Genomic DNA, 19,546 nt, shown 5'->3' on the forward strand with positions numbered 1-19,546 from the left:
TGAAGCACTCCTTGAATTGATGACTTTTCTCAGTTGCTCTTTCCTCCTCGCGCTTTCAGCAGAGCACAAGTTGGGATGCTCAAATTGCCCATCCTGACCTCGGCTGTCTCCTGTGTTAATCAAACGCCCTGTGCTGCTGCTTGGGCCATTAGCCGGGGCTCGGAAGTTTTATTTCTGGCTCTGCAATTATCCCCCTGCTGTAATTTCCTTATCTGCGTTGGGGATAAATAACAAAGCTCTCCTTCTTCGCAGAAGGATCGCAGATTTGATGATGAAAAATGCTATATAAGGGTTCAATGTTGTTATGGGAACAAATGTCGCTTTGTTTGCATGGCTTGACCATCTTAACAAGCAAGCAGGGAGTTGATGACCAAATCAAGATAAGAATTGAACAAATGAGGGATAATGAGCAACTTCAGACTACAGACTTCATTTTTTCCTTCTGCTTGAAAGTCATCCACTTTTTTATGTCTGTCTGTAGAGGATTCTTAGTCTGTAAATTATTTGCCAGTTGGTGTAGAAATCTTAATTTGCTTCTTTTGTCATTTGCTTATCATTTTAGATGCCAAATAAGTTACTTATTAGTTTGTGTGATAATTAGCAATCTCAGCATAGAATCACATATTATAGGGTTCAGTTTCCAATTTCAATATTGGAAAATTTTCAAGTGCATTTAAAGGGCATTTCCTGGGAAAAAAATGTGAAAATTATAGTTTAACAGTGAACTATCTTTGTAACAGGAAAAAAAATCATCCTTCATTAAAACTGTGCTCTAAATCTGTTACGAAAAGGGCAGCAGAAAATGGATTATTTAAAAAACTTTCAAACTTCTTTGCCTGTTATTTTCACTCAGTGCCATGGGTTAGGTCCTTGTGATCTTTCTGAGTTCATGCTCATGACAGCTTGCATGGGATTGACTTCTGGTTTGTAGAGTAAAAAAACATCCTCTGTTCAATTTGCATACAAATTTTAACCAGGAAACAAGGAAATGATTTGTCAGATGGGGTAAATAAATTTTAACTTCAAATAGCTACACTGATTTATTTGAGTTGAGTGCTATTTACCTTCAAACTGAGAGAAGGTTTAGATGGGATATTGGGAATTAATTTCTTGCTGGGAGGGTTCTGAGGCCCTGGCACAGCTGTGGCTGCCCTGGATCCCTGGCAGTGCCCAAGGCCAGGCTGGACACTGGGGCTGGAGCACCTGGGACAGTGGGAGGTGTCCCTGCTATGACAGGGTAGGGCTGGATGGGCTTTAAGGTCCCTTCCAACCCCAATTTTTTTGGGGATTCTGTTTCTCTGTGCTGAGAGCTGCTCCAGACTGCCGGAGAACGACCATGACTTTGGGTGTGAACAGCTGAAACATTAGTTTTTTCAATATTTTATATCTTCAAAAATACAGGGCAAAGTTTTCCGGCTGCTTTCATTCCTGAAACCCCAATATTGTGCTAAGCTTCCCTTGGTCTCCTGGAAAACGCCGGCTATTTCCCAGCTGCTGTGCAAGCTCTCAGGGTGCTGCCTTCACTTGGGGAAATCCTTTTTCCAGCCCGTGTGCGGCCGGGTTTGCGCATCCTCCGCGGTGAGGAGCTCTCAGTAGCGCAGCTTTGAGCATCGGGAGGTTGTTAAAGCAGCGTGAGCGCTGCCTGAACCTCGGGGCCATTGGATGCAGAACCACTCTGACTGATGGGCAGGTGCTGAATGTGCCGGATTTTACCCCAAAGTGCTGGCAGGCTGCTGGGGCTGTCGGTTCTGCTCGCTGGCTTTTATGGGCTCTCAGGATTTATGGAGCCAGCAGGGGAACAGCGACAGAGGCGACCCTGCCCCAGGCCCAGGTGCCCTCAGGGGGCGATAGGAGCGCCAGGTGCGCTCTGTAAATTTAAACTCAACTCATTCGCGTCGTGGCACTGAGTTTAAGTGCTGAGCACTCACTGGAGGTGTGAACATGAAACCCGGGTGATTCTGCACAGACCTTGACATTTTCTTTAGGGAAAATATGGCTCTGCTGTGGCAGGGTAATGACAGGGCTCAGAGAGAGCCTGTGCAGCAATGAACCTTTGCTGGGTGCTGGAGCCAAGGTGATTTTCTCCTGGTAACTATTCTAACAGCTTTTAATGCCATATATCCATATTATTAAGTTCAGCACCTGAATTATGAACTGGCAAAGAGCTATAACATTTCTTATGCCTGAGCAGTCGAGGACCCAAATCTGGCCCAATAGACTTGATTTACAAAAATGTGTTCATGGCTGCCTTCTTTTACTGGTGCAGTGAATCACAGGAATTGTCAGCCAGCATCATGAGGGGGGCCCAGTCAGCTGGGATTAGTATTGCAAGGCTCTCTTCATATTCTTCATATTCCAGTAATAAATAAACAGTTGTTTGAGCAACTTGTAGCACTGAGCTTGGAGTAATTACTAGCCACCTTATTCTATATGTCCCACAGAGTACAAACATATTTTTATTAATTTTTTTTCCTGGTGAGAAAAGTTGAAATATGGGCAAAGCATGTCTACTAAACTAGAATCCTTAATTTTATTCCTGTACAATTAATATCTCCTACTGTTGCTAAAAAGAAAATAATCATATTATTTAAGGAACAGAAAAATGCTTGTGCTGACTCTTCTCAGCACACTGTATCTTTGCTGGTTGTGTTCAAAATGCACATGGGTAAAATTACATTGAGGATGTTTATTTCTTTATTAAAGAGTTTCTTTTTTCTCTGGGGTTTTTTTTTTTTTCTCAACCCATATTAATTTAATGTACTTGCTGTTAGTCAGACATCACTGTAAATGCTCCCCTTAGCACATTTGCATTGCTGTGGCATCCATAAGCTGTAAGGACCTTGGCCTTTTGCTGGCAAAGTTTATCCACTTCACCCTGTGCTATTTTCCAAGCTGGTTAAAGCATATTTTTATTGCTTGTCAGAACCTCCTCCTTGCAAACCCTTCAGCTGTCAGCAATGCACAAGGGCAGCTCGTGCCTCCCTGGTGAGGACAATGGATGGGGACAGTGCCCAGCCCTGGGTGCTGGGATTTGGGTCCTTGCCTCCCTTTGCCACTCACAGGTCCCTGAAATGGGATCAGCCTTGCTGGAGTGCCCTGAGAGCAGGGTCAGGGCAGGTTTGATGTGAGAGCAGGGCTGGGGGAGCAGGCTGGCTCCAGGAGCAGCCAGAGCTCCATCCTGGCCAGAATCCTCCTCCTCTGATGCCATTCCTCTTCCTCAGGTCCTCCAGGACAAATCTGTGAATTACCTTGCTCTGCTCTGCAGGGATCTGCAGCAGGCACAGCTCAAGTGATATTTAAATATTTATTTGTCATTTCCAGAGCACTATCAGAGGCTGACTGGCAGGTTCTGCCTTTGTCACTCGTGCGTGTGTGTCAGGAGCGATGCATGGCTGGGATGTGAAGGTCACATTGCAGCAGGGACTGCTCATCCCTCTTTGTTTGCTCCTCCTGTGCCAGCTGGAGATGCAGGAGCCTGGGAAGCTGCTGGTGCCATCTGTGGCATGGCCAGGGGCAGGGGGTGATGCCAGCCCTGCTCCTGTTCTGCTCAGACAGCGAGCGGCCCCAGCTGGACACGGGGATCAGGGATGTCCCCAAGGCACCTCTGTGCCACACTGCCAGGCAGGAGTGACCACCCGAGTGCAGGGAATTCTCCCCTGGTCTGTTTGAACCATTCTGTGATTCCACGATTCTCTGGCAGCCCCACAATTCTGGAGGGAGCCCCTGAGGGTCTCTGAGCTGCAGTGGGTGCACTTGGGCACAGAAATCAGCTCTGCCCCTGCTCTGCCTTTGTCATGGGAAGTATTTCCAGTGGGTTTTGGGGAGCAGTGAATTCTTAGTGTTTAAATTCAGCCTGAAACCACAACACCTTTCCTTTCCCCTTCCCCTTTCCCTTCCCAGGTGGGAACACCTGGAACAGAAGTCTTTAAGTCACAATTTTTCCTTCATGTTGTAGAAAAGTCTTGGGCAAAATCCTGGATAATCTTCCCTGGAGAATTGCAGGATCCCTGCAGGAATATTGGGTTGGAGGTGCAGGAGGATCCTGGGGATTCAGGGAGCTCTTTAAGTGGAAGGTGTCCCTGCCCATGGAAGGAGGGTTGCAGTGAGATGATTTTAAGGTCTGTTTCAGCCATTCTGTGATTCTATGATTCTCTGGCAGCCCCACAATTCCGGAGGGAGCTGCAGTGGGTGCACTTGGGCACAGAAATCAGTTCTGCCCCTGCTCTGCCTTTGTGATGGGAAATATTTCCAGTGGGTTTGGGGAGCAGTGAATTCTTAGTGTTTAAACTCACCCTGAAACCACAAGAGCTGCTGTAAATTGGCTGGTTCAAATAAACCCAGTGCTATAAATCAGCTGATTGAAACTTGTATAAATCTTGTATTTTTTCCCCCCAAGTTTTCCTACACTTTTCACTGGAAATGTTTTTGATATAAACCCTTCAATCTGACAGCTTTTTTTGCCTGTCCTCTGTCCACACAGTCCCCTAATAACTTCAGCCCCACAGACCTTCTCTCCAGGAAATGCCATTAAGATTTTCTTTTACCAAAAGTGAGCAGCCCTTCAGAAATCCTTTATCAGACTTGCTTTTTCCTGTTGTGGTTTTCCTCTTGCCTTTTTCTTTCTTTTTTTTTTTTTTTTTTCCCATGGATAGCTGTAATTTAAAGCTTACAAGATCGATAAGTCCAAGCTGCCCAGCATAAATGGGAGAAGCAGACAAACAACTGGTAAAGATAGGAGACAGCTGATGGAAATGAATTCAGCTATAAAGCATTTGAGTTACTGTTCTCTGCTGTAATTTCTGAGAGAGATTAAAAAATGGGAGGAGGGAGAGATACAAATCATCATTTCCTCCTCCCTCAGAATCTCAGGTTGAAAGAGTGCTGAATTTCTTCTTTTCCCTCCCATGTCTCTAAACAAACAGGAGATTTTTTTTTTTTTTTATATGGAGGACTGTGATGGTGTTCACAGGGGTCTTATGTTGAGGGAAGAGACGAGGATCTGACTCCATGTTTCAGAAGGCTGATTTATTATTTTATGATACATATTACATTAAAACTGTACTAAAAGAATAGAAGAAAAGGTTTCATCTCAGAAGGCTGGCTAAGAATAGAATAGAAAGGAAAAGAATGATAAAAAATGTTTGTGGCTTGGGCTGAGAGTTTGAGCCAGCTGACTGTGATTGGCCATTAATTACAAACATCTACTTGAGACCAATCCCAGATGCACCTGTTGCATCCCACAGCAGCAGATAACCATTGTTTACATTTTGTTCCTGAGGCTTCTTAGGAGGAAAAATCCTAAGGAAAGGATTTTCATGACAAGATGTCTGCGACAGGGGAGAGCTTTTAATCAATTGCAGGGGAATTGGCTTAATCCAGAGCTAACAGGGGCAGTGCCATGGCAGGAAGTCTGGCCCTGATGTAATAACAGCACCTTGTCCAGAGCCCCCTGAATCCAGCCCTGTGACAAACTGAAACCCTGAAAATGGCCTCTGTCCTGCCCTGCTTGGTGGCAGAAGGATTTTTCCACTCTGCTTTGCAGCCCTGGTGATTCTGCACGGGGCTGGGTTGGGGTTTGCTCTCTTTTCCAGCCCAGGCATGTCTTGCAAGGCTTGGGCCAGGCTGGCAGAGCTGGGTTGGGCTGTGCCCAGCTGGCACCGGCTGTGCCTGGGGAGATTTGCATTTGGCATTACAAATTGCAGTCACATTGCTCTGGGGAGGTGCAGGCTCTCTGAAAGGCTGGGTGCAGTGCCAGCAGCACGGCAAACATCGCTGGGCTGAAGCCTCAATAGGAGTCGAGAAGGATTAAGGTGAAAGTAGAGCTGCGGTTCCTAAATCACCACGGAGCTGTAGAAAATGTTTTCTGTTCGCACCAAAACCATAATTTATCGACAGAGGGGTCAAACTGTAAAATGTATGTGCTAGTGGGTTGTGTTTCAGTGAAACTGCAAACTTCTATTGATGGGGAGATTCTTGCAAATGTTCCCTGCGTGCCCATGGCCACAGAAGCTCCCTGAAAGGCCAAAGATGTGTGTGTGGCAATAAGCACTGACGTTTTATGTGTTTGCACCTGTGTGTGCTGAGGTTGGCTCTGCTTACCCCAAAAGCTCAGGGGCACTTTGCAATGTGGATTTGAAACACTCTGGGAAAGGAAGTCCAGGTGCATGTGGGCACTTTGGGAGAGGGATTGGCCCTGTCCATGGGGAAATAAATAACTCTGTCTGCACCTGGTGAGATGAGAGCAGATAAAGAGATTATCAGGCAGTGACAAGAAATAAAATAGGTTAGATGAATTCCTTTTTATCACTTCTTCTCCCTCAAGACTCTCTGAATATCTTGTCATTCACACTGAGAGGCTGGAAAGAAAATCACTTTTAAAGATGACCCAGAGAGGTAAAACCAGACCAAAATGGTGCTTGTGTGCTCCTTCTGCCCACAGGAATTGGTGTGGGGCTTGCACTGTGTGAGCTGTAACATTTGGGAAAGCAGGAAAAGTGGGATTAGAGCTCCAGAATCTTTTCCAGGCTTTTGCTGCTCCCAGCACCCTGTGGAGCATCCTGTGACCCAGCTCTAGGTGGGAATAGCGAGGTCAATGGCAGAGATGAGTCCTGTCCTTGTATTAAAATACAGAAATGCAGCTCTTGGTCAATGTGGTTAAAACAGGTGGAATGTATTGGGGAAAAAAACCCAAACAAACAGTTAAGGGATCTGTTTCCTCTTGGATGCACTTCTCTCCCACAAGCTGTTTTTATTTCTTTTCCTTTAAAGGAAGGTAACTATTGAAAACCACTTTGAAACGTGTTTCATGTTAGGAGAGCAACAATGTAGGTGGTGATTGATAAGATTTATTGTTTCTGGGTTCGTGTTATCTTGTGATTCTGAGGAAAGCTGAATCTTATCTGTTTGGCGCTGTATAAACACCTAACAGGCTTCAGAGAGCTTGTAATGTAAGCAGACAAGAAAGGCAAAGCAAGAGAGGGCAAATGTGCAGAAAAGTGCCTTGTTCCAAGGCCACAAACTGGGTTTAGAATAAAAATCAGATCTTCTCACTTCAGCCCATTTTTTCCTCTATTCCATGGGGTATGTTGCTTCTGTTATTTAAATATGGAAAAACCTCTCCTTTTCCAGGTAAATGAAGGGCAAGGAGAATGAGATCAGACAGAAACTCAGCATACAGGGGAAAACAAAATAAAGCAAAGGAATTGTACTGATAAAGGTGCTGCTTTTAGATAAATTGAACATATGACATGCCATTACACAACTCACGACTCTTTCTTTATTTCTAGATGCAGTAAAGTGGGGAGAAGGATTCAGATGTAGAACTACAGCTTGACCGTGCAGTGATGAGGAAACAGCCCCATGTACTGGTTAGAAATGCATATTTTTCTTTTTAATACAATATTTTTCTTTTCAATTAAATGTTTTGGGTGTGATTTGATTTGCCTCTCTGTCTGAATGATCACAGTTGAAGTCATTTTAATAATTTTGGGCCTGTTTGATACCATTTCTGTCTGGAAAAAGCTCTTTATAAAAGCACAAACATGTGTGTGTGTATGTGTTTGTGCAGGTAGGCAGGCTCTGGAATGCTTCCCTGTGATTTTAATTCCCTGGAGGGTGTGGACATGCTCTCAGAGCCTGACAGCTCCCAGCTCAGATGGAGCTTGTTTGTCTTCTCCTTTTGCAGCTCAAGCAAACATTCATTTGTTATTGGGTGTGGAGCTGAGCCCTAAGCCAGGCTTTATCCTGTCGTAGCAACTAATTGGTGAGGAAATTGTGATTTTACATTTAAAAAACACCCCTCAGCTCTGGAGGAAAAGGTGCTGTGATCATTCTACCCTGATTATTTCAAGGTCAGTGTCCCATTCTGCTCTCCAGGGCAGGGAAGGGCTGGATGGATTTCCTTGGATTTCCTAAAAGTTGAAGAGAAATAGCGGAAGAGCAGGGGCTTGATGGTGGCACTGCCAGCAACTGCTCACAGGCAAAAAAGCCTTTGGAGCCCTGGAGTTATTTATGGCTTGGGCTTCTCCAGGACAGTTTGTTTCCATGGGATTTCAGTGCCCGTGGGCCCTTCCTGTAGGGAGATGTGCCTGGAGGAAATAATCACACTGGCAAGGGGGTTCTGTCTGTTTATTTAACTATTTTTTAATCCTATTCAGAAAAAAAGCAAAAAACAAAAGCAAAAAACAAAAGCAAAAAACAAAAAAAACCCAAAACAAAACAAAAAAACCAAAACAAACAAACAAAACAAACAAACAAAAAAAAAAAACACAGAAAAAAAACCAAAAACAAACCCTCCTGTAATTCTCTTTTCTTTCTGTTTGTGGCTCCTGAAAAGGGAGTCTTGGCTACCAATGTGTGCATTTCCCATGGACTTTTACTAACAGGAGCTTCAAGGTGAAAGCTTTGCCTAGAATGGGAATTATTTACACCATAACTTCCTTTTGAGCTGCCAGTTTTTAGAATTTTGTGTTCAGCTTGCTTGACTACTGTAGAAAGCAGGTTTCTTATGTATCTGCTGCTGAATTTCATTTTGTGAACTTTGGTGGGCTGTAAAAATCAGAATGATAAAGTTATTGACAAAATGTAGTTTGTCTGAATAGCATTTAAAATGTTTTAGGATTATTATTTTTTTAAAATTATTTTCCTATACCTACTGATAAATGGATTTTTCCATTACAACCAGCAATTGTTCCAAGTAGAAAATGATTTACTAATTTCTGATTAACCCCAGCTAATCAGGCAGGCAATGAGATCCAGCTGCTGTGTAAGTCCAGCTCTCCATAAAATCTGGTTATATTTTCATTTATCTCATTGTGGGGGCAGCTCTGGCCTGAAAAGCTGACTTCCTTGTGTGCTTGTGAGCTAGCTGATAAACTTTCCCTCTCTCAAGCCCATCCAGCTGGAAAGGCCACCGCGAAAAGATGGCTGGGTTTTGGGTATGAATGAAAAAGAAGAAAGATTTACTCTGTTTTTCTTAGTGGACAATCTCTGTTGCTTGTTCTTGCACACCTCCAGAACCTTCTACCTTTTATCCCCCAAACCTTCTCCTGAAGGATTTATTCTGTTTTTCTTAGTGGACAATCTTTGTTTCTTCTTGGACACCTCCAGAACCTTCTCCTACCTTTTATCCCTCAAACATTCCCCTGAAGGATTTATTCTGTTTTCTTGAGGGCCCGTCTCTGTTGTTTCTTCTTGCACTCCTCCAGAACCTTCTACCTTTTATCCCCCAAACCTTCTCTCTGATTGATTTATTCTGTTTTCTTGAGGGCCCATCTCTGTTGTTTCTTCTTGCACATCTTCAGAACCTTCTCCCACCTTTTATCCCCCAAACCTTCTCTCTGATTGATTTATTCTGTTTTCTTGAGGGCCAGTCTGTGTTGTTTCTTCTTATACATCTTCAGAACCTTCTGCCTTTTATCCCTCCAACCTTCTCCTTGAGGATTTATTCTGTTTTTCTTAGTGGACAGTCTGTGTTGTTTCTTCTTGCACACCTCCAGAACCTTCTGCCACCTTTTATCCCCCAACCTTCTCTCTGGGAGGTGTCCTATGAGCTGTTCCATTTCCAGTGAGGAACTCTGGCCATGCAGGCACAGCATTCCAGGTGCAGACTTGATCATGGAATCCCAGAATCACTGAGGTTGGAAAAGACCTTTAGGGCCATCAGATCTGACTGGGTGCCTCAGCACTGCCGAGGCCACCACTCACCCATGTCCCCGTGTCCCCAAGTGCCACATCCACGTGGTTTTTGGATACCAAGGGTGTCCCAAAGTGCTGCAGCCCTTAGAGCTGGGGCCTGGCTGTGCCTGCAGTGTGGGTGTTTGGAATTGGAGTGGTTTTTTCCCATTGCATCCCAACTCCAAGCACCATTTCTGTGTTTTTGTGCCGTTTCCTCTCTGTCTGAACCCATTTCCCAGGGCAGGGATCAGCCCTGTGACCTCCTTGCCCTGGGTGACCAGAGAATGAACCCAGAGCCATTCAGATGGGGCTGAGACTGGATTAATCTGTGCTGCCCCACAAATAACTGCATTTACTCACACAGGGGCTTTTTATTTAAATGCATTTCTCCTCTTTGTCAGAGAGAGGAATCGTAATTAAGATTTCATTGTGTGATGAACTCCCTATATTTAGAGCGTTATTGGTGAATCTTTTCCTTTCTGAAACCTTTTAAAATCTGAATCTGAAACCTTTTAAGAGATATTTGGCAGTGGGAAAGTTGGTAATCGTTCATTTTCATTTAAAATTCAGGGCATGGTATATGAAGCTGTGGTTATGAGGAGGGTACATGGTCCTGTCATTTTCTACTTGCTTAAAAGCTGCATAAGTGGTTGAGGAAGCTCCCAACCTGAGGAGAAGAAAGGGCTCATTAAAAAGATTACCTCATAGAGAACAAATTAAACTTCAGTGCCCTGCATAAAGATTATAATAACTGTAATAATAAATGAATTAATAATGCATTAAAGGAGAATTCCTCCAGTCAGCTTGTCACACGCTTATCCTTGAAAATTGACTTCAGCGAGGTGTGTCACATGAGCTAATGGCCTTAACTGATGGATTTGGGGTTTTTCCACACTCCAAAATCCACTCAAACCCATATTTCTGAGTTTTTGACAGTTTGATGGACAGACTTGCAGTAAGTTGGGCCCTGTGGTGCTGTAGCTGGGGAGGAAGCTCTGCTTTTAACCTCAGGTGATCAGAACTGGGAAATCCTGAGCTCTTGGAAGGGGAAAAATTGGCAATCCAGGGCTGGGGGCTGCACATCTGCACCAGAGGTGAACATCTGGGGCTGATGTGGGATACAGAGTTTAGATGGAACTGACAAAGAGTAGGTTTAAATCAAATATTTGGAATTAATTCTTCTCTGTAAGGATGCTGAGGCCCTGGCCCAGGTGCCCAGAGCAGCTGTGGCTGCCCCTGGATCCCTGGCAGTGCCCAAGTCCAGGTTGGACATTGGGGCTGGAGCACCTGGGACAGTGGGAGGTGTCCCTGCCATGGCAGGGGTGGCACTGGGTGGGATTTAGGGTCCCTTCCAGCCCAAACCAGTCTGGGATTCCATCTGGGGAGCGTCCATAAATCTGAAGGGTTTGTTCCCACTGTAATAAAGATGAGATCATCAAGATTTAGGAATTAGTTACCAAATTCAGCACTGAAATAAGAGGCATCCAGAGGGGTTTAGTTGAGGAATTGGGGGTGCTGAGGCATCTCCAGACAGCAGCAAAGTGAGAGTTTGGGGATTTCTGCAGTCTCCCCTGGGTAAGGGCTGAGTTTCTAATGGTTATTACACTGGGGAAAAATTGAATTATGGGAATTGATTATCCAGACATAGTAAGGTTGTAAAATGCATCTTTAGGCACCTGGGTACCTTTAAAATTAATCCATTATTCACTCCTGAAACCTAAACCTGCTCCTCTAAACCCAGGCACTGCTGAGGATGGAGTTCACATGAGCCATGAAGGTGGTTAATTTTTGGAATCGTGAAATAATTGAGGCTGGAAGGGACTTGGGGAGGTTCAAAGAGGAATCTGTGGGTTCCAGAGATTACAGGGAACACTTGCCCTGTTCCTACAGGATCATGGAATGGTTTGGGTTTGAAGGGGACTCAAAGATCATCTCATTGACATTTTCCACCAGCCCAGGTTGCTCAATTTACAATGATTGTGTCAGACTGGTGCTTCTCTGTGTCCCCAGTTCCACTGCAAACTGCAATTTGTAGGGGTTGATTCAACACTGAGCTTTGCCTATGAAACACATGAAAGCAAATTCCTCCTGGGATGCTTTTTAGTTTTAATTTGAAAATAATTGAAAATGCATCTCTGGTGTTTTGTTGCTTTTATTGGAAGGGTATTTTTTAATAAAAATCTCATTCAGCATAGAAAGGACAGCATCAATGGGGTTCTTATCAGTGCTTTGCATCATGTTAATACCAGAGCCAGCAGTGAGTTGTGCAGGTATTATACCAGAACAAAGGAAATGATTCCAGGGATTTTATCAGAGAATATTTTGAGTTTGCTTGTCAAGCCCTGCAATATGTGCTCTGCTTTGTTTGCTGGCTGAGCAGTGGCTGGAGTTTGCACAGGGATTCTTTTCTCTCCCTGCACTGGTTTGCTTTGGCACATCATCGGATCCATGCTGGGAAAATAGTGAGATATCAAATAAAATAGTGAGATGTCCATTAATGCTGGAGCTGTTACAGCTCAGAGCAGAGCTGCCTCTGCACATTTAAAGTGGTCACTCAGGGTGCTGGAAGTGCAATCCCTTTTGAAGGAAAATTAATCCACAAACACCAGAGGTTTATGTCCAAAAAGGAGGCAGAGGAGTCACATTACTTTATTTGAATAAAGAGAGAGGCCATGGGGCATTCCCCTGGGATCTCTCAGATTTTTGGAGGACACAGCCTCCTTTTTATCCCAATTTCCAACCACATTTCCCTCTCTCTTTCCCCATTTCTGAGGTTCTTGAGAGGTTCAGACTTCCCAGAACACCTGATCCCAAAGATTTCCTTCTAATGTACAACCCTCCCTTTTCATTTTGAATTCTTATGAAATGTAGGGGTTTTCCCCCGTTTCTGAGGTACTTGAGAGGTTCAGACTTCCCAGAACACCTGATACCAAAGATCCCCCTCTAATGTATAACCCTCCCTTTTAATTTTTAATTCTTAAAGAATTTAGGGAGTTTTTCTTCCCCATTGTTTCTTTCATGTTTCAATGTCTAATTTAATTTATCAGCAAACCTAAAGTTTATTTGTAAAAGCAAATACCTTCTTCCATTCATCAATCAGTGGAACTCTTCCCATTGTTTCTTTTATCTCCCAGTGCTGGTTTTATCCACCAGCAGACCCACAGCTCATTTAGAAAGACAAATCCTCTATTCCTCTCACTTTTCCCAGCCTTCCCACAATAAGGACTGAGCAGTGAATTCTGAATTTAGGAGCAGAGCAGGGGGCTGGCAGTGGGTGAGGAGGGAAGAACAGCTGGGAAATTGGGAGTTTGCTCCTCCAAACTCCCAATTTCTGCTCTCAGGGCAGCACAAGGAGCTAAATGCTGAGGTGTTCTTAAATTTCCACTAACGAGGCCGGGCTCATTAGCACTCTCATCAAGTGGCTTTCAGTTGCTATCAGTCTGACTTGGATTTGAATTGATGACCTTGAGATAAAAGGCTTTTTATTCTATTACCCATCTCCTGAGCCATCAAGTCTTTAATATGCCGTGTAAAATCAGTTTTCAGATGGTATTTCTTTTCTATAATATCATCATTTGTTAGTAATGATGTCTGATTTGGGGTGCTACAAGCTATAATTGTGCACAATAGTACTTTTGTTATTCCTATTATTTCAGATTTATCTGCTGTATTACCAGCTCCTTGTAGACACAGAGAAAATAGATTGGTAATAGAGTGTAATCCAGTTTTATATAAACGAGTTAATAAAATCACATAAAAATACCAAGTTAGGTTCAGCATCAGCAAAGCTCATCTGTTACTTCAGTAAATTGAAGTATAAAATTCAGCTTTGATGCTGAAATTCTGCTTTACTGCAAAATGCTATATAGGACCAGCAAAGGTATGGAAAATGAAGGAAAAATGAGTAAAAATATGTAATACAGACATCACAGTGAAGGAAGTTTATTGCTTGGCACCCTTTTCCTCCTGAAGGCTTTTCCCTGAGGATAATGTGGAGAAGATCATGTTAAACCCCAATGTACACAGGAGGGTCAGAAGTGTCACCAGGGAGCTTTTCCTCTTTTGGTTTTATGTCACTGTGTTTGTTTGGAAAAGATGAAACTGAGAGCACTGGGATAAAGAGCTGCCTTTAGGGAGAGATGCTTTGGGAACTCCCAGGAATGGACAATTTATTGTCCATAGTTGATCTGGCTTGGAGGTATCCAATATGAATTTGAAAATGAAAATATTCCAAGGCTGGTGCTGCAGCAGTTATTTGTGCCAGATTAAATGGTTTTCTTCCAGAGGAGATAATAACATTTCTATAAATGTTATTTATTGGGTTTTGACACTAAAAAATAATGGGTAGAATGCAAATCTGACACAAATTTTAAGGGGTCACCAGCTGAGCCCCCTGGAGCCCAGTGCACTCCTGCTCCAGCAGAGGTGCTGGTGCCAAGGTCATTGTAGGAGCTCCCAGCAATGGGAGCTTTTTTGGAGAAAATGCATGAAAATGATTAATTGTAAAGCTCAGACAGCTTTCCATACTGTCTGTCCTCAGTGTCCCTCTCAGTGGATTGAGGCAGCCACTGGTGGTGCTCCCAAAGTACAACTGATTGGAGCCTTCTTAATTAAAGCCTGCCATGTGTTGGAGTATTGGAATATTGCTGCCATGTCCCTCTGGCAGCCCTCCCTTCACGGAGGGAGCAAAGCTCCTCCTCTCCAGGCCATGTTTCTGAATCTCACATGGATAATTCCCTCCTGTGTCCTGTGCTTAACATCTGGTAACATCTCCCCAGACACCTCTTGTGTCTGGCAGCAGCCTCTCCTTGCTGACTCACGCTTGGGTTTATGCTTTCCAACCTTTGTTCCCACTGCCCGTCTGAAAAAAAACCCATATTTGAAAGGTTGTCCTTGGTTATGCCCAAAATAAGTAGAGAATATAGATATTTTAATTAAATTACATATATTATTATTATATATATCAATATATTATATTATATTATATTATATTATATTATATTATATTATATTATATTATATTATATTATATTATATTATATTATATTATATTATATTATATTTATTATATTTATTATATTTATTATATATATCATTATATTATATATTATTATATTATATTAGGCATTATATAATGTATAAATTATATATTATATTTTTAAATATTAATAATTATTTAATTATATAGAACTATTTATATATTTTTATATTTTAAAATACCTTATTATAGATATCCTATATAATATATATAATATATTATATATATCATAGTATATAATATATAATTAATTATAATTATTTTGTCAGAAAGATAAAAACCAATCTGAAATAATGAAGATAATTTAATTCTAAATATTTATGATTATTTAATTATAATATATAATTAATATATCATATTATATAATATATACAATGTATAATATATATACAATCTATATAATATAATATATCAAATACCATATATATATCATATGTCATGTATCATATATATTATAGAATATGTATTATATAGTATATATATTATATATTCTATATATAGAATATATACCAATTATATATATTATATATATTTATATTATATTATATTATATTACATTACATTACATTACATTATATTATATTATATATATAATATATATTATATATGTTATATATATTAAATCTATTATATCTATTATATCTATTATATATAATATATATATTATTTATATATAATATATATAATATATATTATATATATTATATATATTATATATATTCATGTGGGCTGAGCAGACTCCCAGGGTTGTCCCTGCCTGCCCAAATCAGCCCTGGCAGCAGCAGGAGATTGGGAGTCACAGCAGCTCCTGTTTCTCTAAGCTGCTGTCTCCTTACGGAGCCTGGCCTGGCAGAGATGTGACAAATGACTTGGGGCTTTTCTTTAAATGCTGCTGAGCTAATGACATGTTCCCTCCTAACCCTTCCTGTCAGGCCACATCATAAATTGCTGCAGCAGAAGTTATTCCTGAGCAGCTCGAAGATGGATGGTTGCTCAGTTGTACCGACAGCCCGTGGGTTTTAATCTGTTTATTTGGCTCCACCATCTCCTGTGGCTGCCTGCAAATAGGATTTCCATCTCTTGGAGAATTCTCACTTTGCATATTTCCTCACTACTCCATTTGAAAAAAAAAAATCAATTTTTTCTTAACACTTCCATGCCAAGCCTAGCGTTATTTATCCTACCTAGAGCAAAATCCTTGGTTGTGTGTGAGCATGGCAGAGCAGGACAATGAATTCCTGCCTGATGCACCTTTTCCCCTCAGTGCAGTTGCCAAACCCCTGTTCATCACACAGGACTTTCAGGGTTTATATTTGAGTTTTTATGTGCAGGAATGTTGGTGACTTCCTGGGAAAGGGGTGATTTTGGGGTCTCCCAACACCTCTGGGTGCTGCTGCCCTGTCCCCGGGGCTGGTGGGTGAGGGTGGGTCAGAGATTGGATAATTCAACATTTCCAGTAAAACTCTGAAAGCCCAGCCTGGAACTGAGTAAATCATAATTTCACTCTGCAGGTGCTAACAGAGGCATTTTTACTTTTAAAATCTGTTCCTTTATCCCTGCACAGGGCTAAGGGTGAGGACAGGACAGAGACTGGAATAATTTGGATGGAATTTATTTTCATTAGCAGGAAGGGCAAAGCCAGTTGCCACAGTTCACTAAAAGGGAATTATTCCATACATACATTTAGGGCAGAGATTGGATAATTCAACATTTTCAGTAAAACTCTGAAAGCCCAGCCTGGAACTGAGTAAATGATAATATCATCCTGAAGGTGCTAACAGAGGCATTTTTACTTTTAAAACCAACATCTTGGGAAAGAGTGGCTTAAACAAACATGAGTGCTGTTGCCTCATTAAATTCAAGCACTTGGGTCCTGTTGTGGCTCCCCCAGATTTACCAGGCACAGCTTTCCCCAAGGCTCCTTTCCCTGAATTTTTGGGTTCCCAGAGGAATCCTGAGGGGATCCTGCATGGGCTGAGGGCACTGGGATGGGGCCAGGCAGGATTTTCCCTGGGAAGAGGCTGCTGAGGAATGTCCAGGGCTCAGGACAGGGCTGAGGGGACGCCACTAACGAGGGACGGAGCCAGGAGACAAAGGGACACTGTCTGTGCTCGTCATCCCTCATTTGGGAATTAATGAACTGCACCAGGGCTGTGAAACCTCTTCTAGTGGGCAAGGAGAGCTCTCCACCCACTTCTTGCTGCTTAATGATTTCATTTTGTGTTTTAGGGACTCTTTGTTGCCATGCAATCTTTCTGGGCAACCTGTTTGTATGGAAGGGACTGATATTTTCAAGAATGCTTCATGCCTGTGTTGTAGAGAAACGCTTATTTTTCTTAATTCTTTCATGGAATCCTGCAGATTAATGATGCAAAAAGGGCTTTTTGATCATCTGTTGAGCTGCTGTGCCCCCACAGGGTGGTTGTTTTCATTAAGCAACTCGGGTTTACAGTTCTACAATGCAGATTTATGTTAAAAAGTTAATAATAACCCTGGAGCACAAAATAACAGGGAAAGCAACTCTCTCTCCAGGTAATTAAAAATGGAGCCTTTCTGACAAAACGAGATATTCTGTAACCTGTGAGCCTGAAAGGCTGTCTTGGTTTCCTGCTGCTGCCATCCCCAGTCCCTGTACAGGGCAGGGCTGGTGCAGGCAGGAGCTACTCCTGGGTTACTCACAGCCCTGAGATTTGCCAGTCAGCTGCTCTCAAACTGAATTTGCAAAATGTCTTTTTTTTCTCAGTGGAAGCACTGGCTGGAGTTTCTTTCTTTTGCAGCTCCCCTGCTTGCCAGTGGTGGAGGGGTTTGGAGAGCTGGGACAAGTGGCAGGAGCCTCATTTCCTCAACAGGCTGTCCCAGAAAAGAGCATTTCTCTTTTTTGCCCTTTGCCAAGGAAAAACAAAAAACAAAAACACCACAGTTCTCATGAATCCAGTCCATTTCAACATTATAACCCCAGTCAAAGTGTGCGCTTTTTGCCAAACCCCTGCTCATCACACAGGATTTTCATCTCTGAAGGGTTTATATTGGAGTTTTTCATCTCGGAAGGGTTTATATTTGAGATTTTATCTTCAGGAATGTTGGTGACATCCTGGGAAAGGGGTGATTTTGGGGTCTCCCAACACCTCGGGGTGCTGCTATCCTGTCCCCAGGGCTGGTGGGTGAGGTTGGGTCAGAGATTGGATAATTCAACATTTCCAGTAAAACTCTGAAAGCCCAGCCTGGAACTGAGTAAATCATAATTTCACTCTGCAGGTGCTAACAGAGGCATTTTTACTTTTAAAGCCAGCATTTTTGGGAAGGAGTGGCTTTACCAAATCTTTCTGTATTTAACCTTGCCAAGCCTTTGGACTCCCTGAGCATTGCTGGCATTGGCCAGCCCTGAATTATTGGAATTATTGAGGATCAGTGAGAGAAGTTTGCCTGGTGCTAGGATTAACCTGAGCTTGGGTTTCTCGTGGCACTGGTTCTGCTCAAAGTCACTGCCCCACTTGCAGAAAGGTGAGCTGGAATTCAGAGCTGTGCCTGAGGGAGGTCAGATCCTCCTCTGCATCCCACAGCAGGCAAGAACCAAGGTCTGGATGCTGCTGATGGAGGGGGATTGTGCCACGAGGCAGCACAGGAGGGTGTGCCACTGTTTTGGGGAGAAATACCTCAGGAAAGGATCAGTGTGTTAAAGGAATCGGGGTTTTTCTGTGCGTGTGAAAGGGATTTGCAAAACAAGTGATTGTTTTGCTCTAGAGTGGTAGAACTGCAAAGAACAGAGATTTTGAATATTAAAATATCTAATTAACATCACTGATTCTTCACCTTGCTGTGAGTTAAGTGTCCTTTGCAGATGACAGATGTGTATTTCTATGTAGAAAGAATAAATCTGGTGTTCCACGTGCTTAGGTATGAGCTCTGGCGTCAGAGCACAACCCTGATCCTTAGGGACCAAAGTTCATCCCTTCTCCATTCCTGGAAGTTCCTTTTGGAATCTTACTTTGGTATTAAACCCTCCAGAATTCCATCATACCTCATTTCATTGAGAAGTGTAACATAAGGCATTAGCTTAATTAGTGATTAGTTGTTAATTTGTGACTGTTTCTGTGCAGGAGGTTGTGCAGTTCCCTGCTGAGCTGTCCAGATTATTGACCTGGATGCACTGGACATTATTTATTGTTTTACAGCAAGATATGAAACCAAATCTCTTTCATTCCTCCTCCTTTGGGTTTGGATGAATCATCAGGTTCCTCTGACTCAGTTGGGTTGGGTTTTTTTTTGTCTCCAAGTCTGCCACTTTCACCCATCTGCAATCCATTGAAAAGGGGGATAAAAGGACTCGCAGGCTTTTATCTCACCGGGAAGCTGCAGAGGAGCAGCAGCTTGGTGACGTGGCACCAAGGCAGGTGCACACTGACTTCTGCTAGGAAATCCAGAATAATCAGAAACCAATTTACTGTTGGGAAATGCCATTGATAAAAAAGGTGCCACACACCTTAAATTGGTGAATTCTGGTGAATTCTGAGATCCTCCCTGGTGCTCTCTGTAATTTGTAGGTTTGGGGTGGAATAATGAAGATGTAGAAATATTTCATGATGATCTAAGAGAAATTGTGTGAGAGGCCTTCATAGCTTAGGATGGACTTGTTTGAAGTCATCTCACTTAAATGCTAATTATTTGCACACTAATTACTCAGAGTTTGATGTTACTTTCAGTAATTTGGCTGCATAAAATTTATTGGTAAGCTGATCTTAACAGAACCTGCCAGAAAATGAAGGCAGGTGTAGGGGAAAGATGCTGGTAATTGCAAAAAAACCCACCAAAACAAACAAAAATATTTGGAAAAGT

The 19,546-nt window shown here is 42.5% G+C and overlaps 1 protein-coding gene across 5 annotated transcripts in view; it reads left to right on the plus strand.

Moving 5' to 3' along the window:
- The window catches only part of CHL1 (cell adhesion molecule L1 like), a 129,059-nt gene that overhangs the window by 24,032 nt on the left and 85,481 nt on the right, over positions 1–19,546 (plus strand). For all 5 annotated transcript variants that reach the window (XM_063165034.1, XM_063165033.1, XM_063165038.1 and 2 more), the window contains exon 2: positions 7,287–7,367. The gene's annotated coding sequence lies outside the window, so the exon portion shown is untranslated. The remainder of the gene's footprint in view (positions 1–7,286; positions 7,368–19,546) is intronic.

Source organism: Melospiza melodia, chromosome 10 (assembly GCF_035770615.1).
Source record: "Melospiza melodia melodia isolate bMelMel2 chromosome 10, bMelMel2.pri, whole genome shotgun sequence".
Lineage (NCBI taxonomy): Eukaryota > Metazoa > Chordata > Aves > Passeriformes > Passerellidae > Melospiza > Melospiza melodia.